The sequence below is a fragment of the Maylandia zebra genome, linkage group LG23 (genome assembly GCF_041146795.1).
Source record: "Maylandia zebra isolate NMK-2024a linkage group LG23, Mzebra_GT3a, whole genome shotgun sequence".
Lineage (NCBI taxonomy): Eukaryota > Metazoa > Chordata > Actinopteri > Cichliformes > Cichlidae > Maylandia > Maylandia zebra.
Genome location: NC_135188.1, coordinates 24,752,737 through 24,761,851, shown reverse-complemented (window position 1 = coordinate 24,761,851; position 9,115 = coordinate 24,752,737).

Below are 9,115 nucleotides of genomic sequence, written 5' to 3'. Positions count from 1 at the left end.
GGACATGCTCGTTGTTAATAGGGAGTTGAAAAGACTAACAGACTCTGTGCTTCATACGTGTAGTCTATAAACAAATGGGTGAAAGTGGCTGGGTCTCTATTTTCATTTTTTTCTAATACTGGTTAAAATTAACCTGAAACAATAACTTTTCAGCTAGTCCTGGACTATGGTTGGATGACAGCTGGTATAAATGAAAAGGCACCAAACAGTTCACCTTAAAGAAAACACTTTTATTGATGCAACACATCTATCATCCATCCATTTGTCCATCATTTCATCCATCTGTCCATTTATCTATCATCCATCCTTCATCCATCTGTCTGTCCATCCATCCGTCTGTTTGTCCGTACATCCATCCATTCATTCATTAATTTCTTCATTCATCTCTCCTTTCATTTGTCTGCCCATCCAGCCTTATCCAGATCCAGATATCCTTCTAGAAACAGGGATGCTGTTGAGGGAATTTGCAGCCTGTTCTCGTTTAAATTAAACATCAAAAAAACTTCAGCTTTACAAATGTATTTCACATGCCACCAAGGATGTACAACCTGTCTTAAACTAACGAACCACCACAAGCTGAAGCAGATCAGCATGCCACTGCAGCTCCGCCAACACACAAACACACACAAACAGCATGTGTATCACATGCACATACCATGCACACAGTAAGAAAAACACTCCAGTAAGTCCCCCTCAGCTGTGCACACACAAATCCATCAAACTGAGGCGTACATCTTCGACTTGTTAAGGTACTATTTGTCAGCTGCTCCTGGAGTGGCTGTGTGACTCCGCCACTAATTGCCACTGGTGCTAAATTTAGTAAGGGAGATATGAATCCTTCTGATCAGAAGCACCGAATCTAAGAAAAAAAAAATGCTCTCAGCCTCGCAGGCAAGTTTACCCGCCTCTCTCGCGCTCTCCCCCATCTTCCTGCCACTGGGGAATAGGTGAACTATTCCATATGTCAGCCTTGTCAATCAGCAGCAGAAATATGGGAAAAGCTTCCTCTCCCTTGCCTTCTCTCTCTCTTCCCTTCCCCTCCACCTCCTTCTTTTCCGTTTCTCTCTTTTCCCGCCAAAGATCCAGGGTAGATGTTGTTCCACTCTCTTAGAATTCTGCCAGTGCACGAGTGTGTGTTTATTTATTTCCATGTCATCATGGGTGGTTTGGAACCTCAAGACAAGAAGGGAATATTAATCAAAACAATCTCAGCTAGGAATTTTAATTGTGATATTAATCAATCTTTGTAAATGAGGCGAGGGCTTGTCAAAGCTCTAACGTGCCAGATTAGGAAGATGTTGCTTATGTGGAATAAAATAAAGTTGTTGTTTTTTTTAAACATCAAAATAATTTCATGATGTCCCTCTCAGCTTTTAACCTTTTATTTCTGTCAGTCACACACTGGTCTGAGCAGCACTTGCCATTAAAGGTTGATTGCACTGATGCCAATACGTCATCATCTCATCAAATTTCTGTTTTGCTAGCTATCCAGCCAGTGACAGAAAGCAGTGCCGTCTGTTTGCTGATTGATGACACAGGCTCTACTTCGACTTCCATCATAACTCACAAACTTTGGCGGTACAGTGAAAGTTTTGCCTGCAATCAGGTTTATGGCAGATCAACTTTATCTATGGGAAAAAAAAGGGTCTATTTTGTGGAGCATCAATAAATATTCTGCTTTGATCTGTTGCGGTGACGTGATGCCATCCAGAAGGCTCTTATTTTAATTAATACATTTTTCATGATGTGGGTGAATGGTTAATAAAGGGCTTTGTGAGGAGACTGATCTCCTTGAAAAGAACATCCATAAAGGATGCAAATCATACTAAAAGCACTGTCTAAACAAGACACAATAAAGGCCAAGGCTGCACAGAGAATGAATGTACAGCAGCTTTTAAAAGATTTCACTGCATCAGGGTCTTCTTGTTTCTCCTTCTGATACCTATGATTCATACAAGATTTCACATACCTTTTAATCACCCGTTAGATAAACAGGAAGCTCTGTAAAAGTTAAGGCTGCAGTGAGTGTAAGAGTGTGCATGAAACACATTATACGCATGATAGATTTAAAGCTGACAAGTAACAACATGTTTGTGGCAAATGGGTTAAAAATAACTGCAGTGGAGCAACACACCAAATATATAACTTCTTCCTAGAAAGCATGAGATGTGTTTTGCACCCAAACCAAGGCTAGACAGTGGTCTAAGTATCATTATTAGGTGTAAAATAATCTCTGTCAGTAGTACCCATCTCTCTTCGATGATTCCTGTTGCGCCTCGTCTATTTCATTAGGATGAATCCGACACCCACACTCAGAGGCATCAGCATATTACTTGTCAACAAGTACCCCAGTCTCTGGTGAATCATATGTTCACAACTATCCTCTCTCACACTTTGACTTTTGAGGTGATGTGTTGAACTAAGGTCTAAGGAGCCATCCATTAATAGTGTTCTGCAACTGGATATCATTGGTTTAACGGTAAAACTGAGTGAGATTCAGGTGTTTCTGTGTTTCAACCAGCCCAGACATGGTGGGGGCAACAATCCTGATTAGTCAAGTTTAACAATGGCTACTATGAGTGCTGTTGACCAAGCAGGATGGTGGTAGTGGTGGAAGCTGTGCTACAGTTGGCCAAAGACAAAGGAAGAGGAGGGGGGGAAGGCAAATTTGGAGGCATGAGTATGAAAGGAGTTTGGAGGAGATTGATTAACACTGGTAATAGGAAATAGCTGGATGATATGATGGAGAGAAGGAAGACATATATAATGAGTGTGCAAGACACCAAGCAGAAGGGAAACGAGGCTGGGAGCACTGGAGGTGGAATCAAAGTGTTCTTCCATGGTGAAGATACAAATCTCAGTGGAGATGGGGTAATCATAAAACATTCTGCATGAGAGAGAAGAATGGCAACACAGCTTAACTATAGCTCTATAAAACTACAACTTTATAATTTTCTTATATTATAGGGAAATGCTGGGGGAAAAAAGTCTTGGCAATCACCAAAGAATAGATGTAGTTGATGTAAAGTTTGATTTTGAAGCCACGATTGTAGCATTTTAGTTGCTATCCCACGTTGCTCTTTTAGAATCAAAAGTGAGTTACACTAGAAGACTTAGCAATTTGAATCCATAGACTGCATATTGTATACTGCACTTGCTAATTAGTGCCAAGCAGCATACTATTGAAATAGAAATTAACTCACCAAACTGGAGCACAGCCTTCTCAATTTGGCTGTTAGTTGAATTAATCACAGAAGAAGGAAATATTATTTGCCAGATCACGAGGAAAGTTACAAAAAAAAAATCACTGCTCAAAAAATGATAGTTCAGAGGTCCAGCTTAGGTACTTATATTAGACGATGTAAAGCCTGGCAGATAGCTACCATTTACTTCCACAGTAATGAAAACTTTAAATTTTTAACACAGTTAAAACAAATCTTAAACTGCCCCTGCTGTTGTCAAAAAGGAATAACTTAAGTACAGAGACAATAAAGATTTTTGCACCAGGCTTTAAAAATGTTTAATGTTTGATGTATTTTAACATGGGAGTCTATGGGGATTGGCTCACTTTTGGAACCAGCCTCAAGTGGCCACATGAGGAACTGCAGTTTTTGACATGAAGTCACTTGGATGAGTGGCGAAACATTTCTCCCACTGAAAGGGCAACATCCAGATGAAGACAATCAACCTCTTTTAGATCAGTCCCTCTTATTTTTTGCTTATGCAGCGATGACTGTGATCAGAATTACTTGCTGGTGTTAAAATGTGTCCACGTGGGAAAAACTGTTGGGGTTTTTTTGGCCAGAGGGGCTGTGGCCTCCCCTAAGACACCCTGTTGGTTCCACCCATGCAATTTGCCTTCATTCTGTATCTCTACTTAATCAAGAAAAGGAAAATGTCCCCCAAAACCAAGCTGCTTCTCTTTGTGAAGTGCTGTGACACAGTTGAGCCAAGATTGTTACAGTTGGCGTATGAGCAAATCCACTGATAGCAACGAGGTGAGTGTGTGAGTGCAACTGAAACCTGATAGTGCCATTGGAAAGTCGATGTCACACGACAAACACAATCTGCGCCAGTATCTGCAGCAGTGAGACAGAGGCACAACCCGCTAATTGAACCCATAAATGTAAGGCATACTTCCACCAGCTGTGTTTAGTGTTTTCTTATAAACCTCAGCATCTCTCAGACACACCCACATGCAAACAGTTGCCATACACACACACTCAGTCACACAGTGAGAGAGAGGAAAGAAGAGCGAGTGCCGGATGAGACATCGAGAGCGATGATATCACAAATCACAGGGACAATCAAGACGGTGTCATCTCCAAGCCGTGGACGAACAGGCTGTTAACAACAACAACAAGAAGAGATGATGGAAATCATTTCCTGAAGGATCTCCTGTTGTACACCATCAGACAGAATATCTATCCCGCCTATTACTTTATGACAAAATGCTGCATGTTGATGAGATGTTATAATAAGTATATGATTCCTGTCATGTACGCTGAGTTGCGGCGGGATGAAAAGCTCAAAGAGAGACTGTTTTGATCAGTTTTCGCGGCGTTGTATGGTAATGCAAAATAAGACATGGACACTGGACAGTGGAAACAAGATATTTAGTATGCGTTCAGCATTAAAGCACTGTCGTCTTAGCAGTGTTTTCTTTTTATATTTGCAATAAATGTGACAAAATATAGACTATATTTTTACACAGTCGGCGTAAAGTTTTGAAGCAACAGAGGCTTCACGCTACACTGAGAGCTCAATGTCCAACCTAATGATGTATATGCTCTTCACTTCAAATAAAAGAGTCTGCTTTGAACCTATGGTGTGCATGTGTGTGTCTGTATATCTTTACAACCACCTCTTTGAGACAGAAAGACAAAGACAAAGCAGGGCGGCTAAGAGGATCTCTGTATTGACCTTGCTGCTGGCTACGACCCGAGACCTCACCCCCACCTGAAACACACCACAAATGCACACATTTACTCAGGCGCTGGTTCATCCAGGGCACCAGACCGCCACCGCTGCCCTCTTCCTAATGCACAATGCGTGCACGTAAAGACTTGCACTTGACCTCGTCCCCACGCTGCCTCCTCCCAGCCCGGGACCCACTGACAGCTCACAGGCAAGCCGCCTTCAAAGGTGCAGCACTTCAAACAGGCACACACACACACACAATATAGTACTGCTTCTTTTTAACCTTTATTTATCCAGGGAAAGTCAAACTGAACTTTTTCTTTTTTCCAGCAAAGCCCCTTGTTTGAGTTCACATCTGCAGGCTTCCCATCCTGACTGCTGTGGCGTTCAGATTGGTCTGCTCAACAAATTTCAACCAATGGTCCTCCAGTCTTAAAATCCCTGTTCCAAACTCGGAGCAACTGCTTGAAAAGCCTGAGTCACTCACTCGCAGCCGAGCAGCGGTGACTCATATAACGACATCAGGAAGGAAAACCAACGAGCTATGAAACATGCACGGCTCAGACACGCTTACTGAAATGTATACAAACATGAGTCTGATTATTCTCGGCGGACACAACTCGTATGATTTCATTCCTTGCTGAGAGAGAAGAGGGGCAAAGAGAGAGTGAGTAAATAAATGTGCAGCAAACTGCCGCCAGTGTAAAAGGAACATTATTTTTTAGGTTGTTGGTATAATGAGTAAGATCAAAAAAGACATAAACTTTATGAGTGATAGATATGAGAAAACTTTCCACAACCCATCCTCCTCTGTCACGCCAACTCTCTGCATGTCCTCCTTAACCACAACTATGAATCTTCTCTGAGGTCATCCTCAGAGAATATAAATATAAAAATACATTATGGCGGGTTTTCAATTACTATGGCCTAAGAAATTTTATATGGGATTGCCACATTGGATGGATCCAGAAATTTTTGTTTTATGCCAGATTCCCTTCTCAATGCAATCCTCTCATTTATCCAAGCTTGACCTATGGGACTCTATGGGAGCTCTGTAATAAAGTGGGGGCTTGTCCGGGATTCAGACGCTGCACCTGAACTCACCAAACAGACCACTATTTTTTCTTTATTGTTTTACTTGTTCCTCTTCTGCCACACATTTGCCTGTTTGTGCACCAAAACTATTTCAAGATGTATAGGTAATAAAACTACTCATTTCGTTTCTTAAAAAAAAAATCATGGTTTGGGTTAAAGTTACAATGTTAACCTCATGTTCCAAAATTTAATTCTCCCATATACAACGAGGTTCTCCATATTTTCCAAGTGCTGGCATCATCACCACTTTTTCCTTCAGTCTCATGGCATCTGTTTCAGATGTTAAAACTCACACACACTATTTTACTTCCTCAGATAGTAAAAAAATAATAGCAAAGGAGTACAAATCATACACTGTATGTAGAAGACAAACATGTTTTCCAGCTCTGACACTGAAGGCAGCATGGAAATATCTTAAATCTGCATTCTATCTTATCGCCAGAAGGGATATAGCAATTGCAAAAAGAATTTAAATTGCATAGAAGCCTTTGGGAAAACCCCTTTTAGCACGTGTTATTGGTGACTCCAATAAACACTTTCCTGATGAATTTGTACTATCATCCAATAGTTTCACACCTTAGTGAATATAACATGGTGCTAATTTTGTGGCTAAAGCAGTGTATACCTTAGAGGCTAAAGCAGGGTATACTTTGCAGTGTGGCCAATTGTATAGTTTCTCCCAGTTTCTTAGTAAGATCATCAAGTCCCATTTCAAAACACTAAGACTGCAGTGATTTCAAAGCCTCACAACCTCATTAGCCAGTGGATAATGTCATGGTAGTTACATTGATATTTGTATATGCCATTTAATACTTATGGAGTATCAGTATCAATATGTGTCAATTTTAAAGTGAAGAAGAGTTACTGAAAACACCTCAAAAACTCCTATTATGTAATAAATGTTTAGTTATAGGTTAATTCTTTATGAATTCTAATGTTTTATGTAAGTAAACAAGAAGTTTTACAAGTTTAATACCGTTCAGTAATCCAACATATGGCACAGTAGTAGTAAGTATAAGGGCATATTTTGCCATAAACAACTTTATAAACTGTTGCTATGAACTATTAACAGGGGCATAGAATTATATCTAGGGAAAAAACTGGCTTTAGCATTCATATTTTTAGAACTCATACCTCTAGAGCGGCACACAATCTGTTACTCTGTATCACTGCAGTGGGAGTGATGTAACACCTTGAGGGACCCAGAAATCCTCCACTGATGAAACCCTTCGAGAAGCCTAGAAATCCTTCGTTGACTTCTATCATGTCTCTGGATCTACCTGGCTGTCTGTTCTCATCAGCTGCAGCCCTGGCAGATTCGACTGCAGGGAGGGGTTCAGCGCCAACATATGTCGGCCTAACTCTGGCTGTCACCATGAAATAACTGACACCACCCGAGACCAACTGCAGAAAGGTCCATTTGAGAAAATAACCCAGGGTGCAGAAGAGGAAAAAAACCCCTCTATGACTTGTCACAGAAAATGTTTAACTGAGAGTGAAGGAAACATTGCTTGCCAGCAGTGTGTGTGGGTTATCTATGCATCTCACACTCAGCACTGCCGGTGGAGGCCCTCTATGGGCTCACATGGCACTGGGATGTGGCTATGTTACAACCACTTGGGGCTCTTCAACTCCAGACTGGAATCGTACAGGGAGCGAGTGTACTGAGGGCCCCCATCCTCATCAACACAACATGCCTCTGCCAGACAGAACAAATTACACTCCCTGCACCCTCCGCCCCACCACCACCCCATGTAAAAAACAAGCTCGCATTACCTCTCAACCAGACTGTAGTGTCTGCATCTACTCTCAAGGCAATGGTTCCTCTGTTGCTAGAGATGTATAGAGGGGAAGCACAAGCCTGATTACTCATTTGGTCTGATTTGTTTTCATGTGCCACCCATACTTTATCATATGATCTCAGGCCCAACTCTTGCCACCTCCTGCTCTAAAACCCTTGAACAGAATTGTGCCGGTTCATGTGCTCTACACTGATGGATGGACTGTCTCAATATTCTGCTTCTGGTTTTCAGAAGAGGAAACTCATATGCCCAAAACAGAGTATGCTTTGAGCAGTAGCGCACAGTGTCTTGGCTTTGGGTGACAGTTTCGCAGTTTACTGGCTAAAAAGAAGGCTAACCAACAGCTCAAAGATTTATGTTTAACTGGAACAATGCACACATCTATGTTGTACTTGTAGCCCTGAAAGGCTGAAATGCTTATTATGAATTTTAAAAAAAAACCCTCATTAAAACACTGACAAAGTCGAGTTTCTTTGACCCAAAGGGAGCACTTAAATGATCACAATATGGTCTAGAACTTACACCCTAAATCTTTTGACATGCAAAGCCAGAGACCTTTGCCATTAGGTCACACAGTCATGAAAGGCTTTGCTGACTTTCCACTGTAAATATCAGATATTTATGCCCAGAAGCATGAATGTCCAGATCTTGTGCACTGGTCTTTACACTGATGCCATCTTTGACCTGGCGGGTAGCAATTTTCGAGGGAATCTATTGCTTAGTTGTTGGCAAATCTATTATAAATACACAAATATGAAGCTAATGGTACCATTAATGATAGAATAGATTTATTTGTTTTATTCTCTGTCAATGTCTATCTTAGATGATGACATAATTCACAACATCAGGGATCTATGAGTCCAGGTTAGGAGTCACATAATTGTGGCAAACATCAAATGAGACATTGAGATCTTGAGACTAAAGGATTCATCCTCTGTGGATCACATCTCCGTACAATATTCCACATCAGTTCAGTTGTTGAAGGAATAGTTGAGCATTAACCAAGATGATGGACCAATAAATCCAACTAGAAATGCGAGAGCCCTGCCAGTATTCTGGTTAAAAGGGTCGCCAACCTCCTAAAAATGCAAAAAATAGACTCAAATCATTATCGTTAAGTGGAAAAATGAGCCATAAAGTAGGCCAAGCAAAGCCTGTTTTGTTGTTGACATGTTTTTCTATTGCTTCAATCAGATGCTGATATCAGTTAAAAATACGTATTGAAAGGAGAATGTTTTGTCTTTTTAAAGATGATTTCAATAAGTTGTTTTTAAACGGATAATCAACAAAAAAAGATT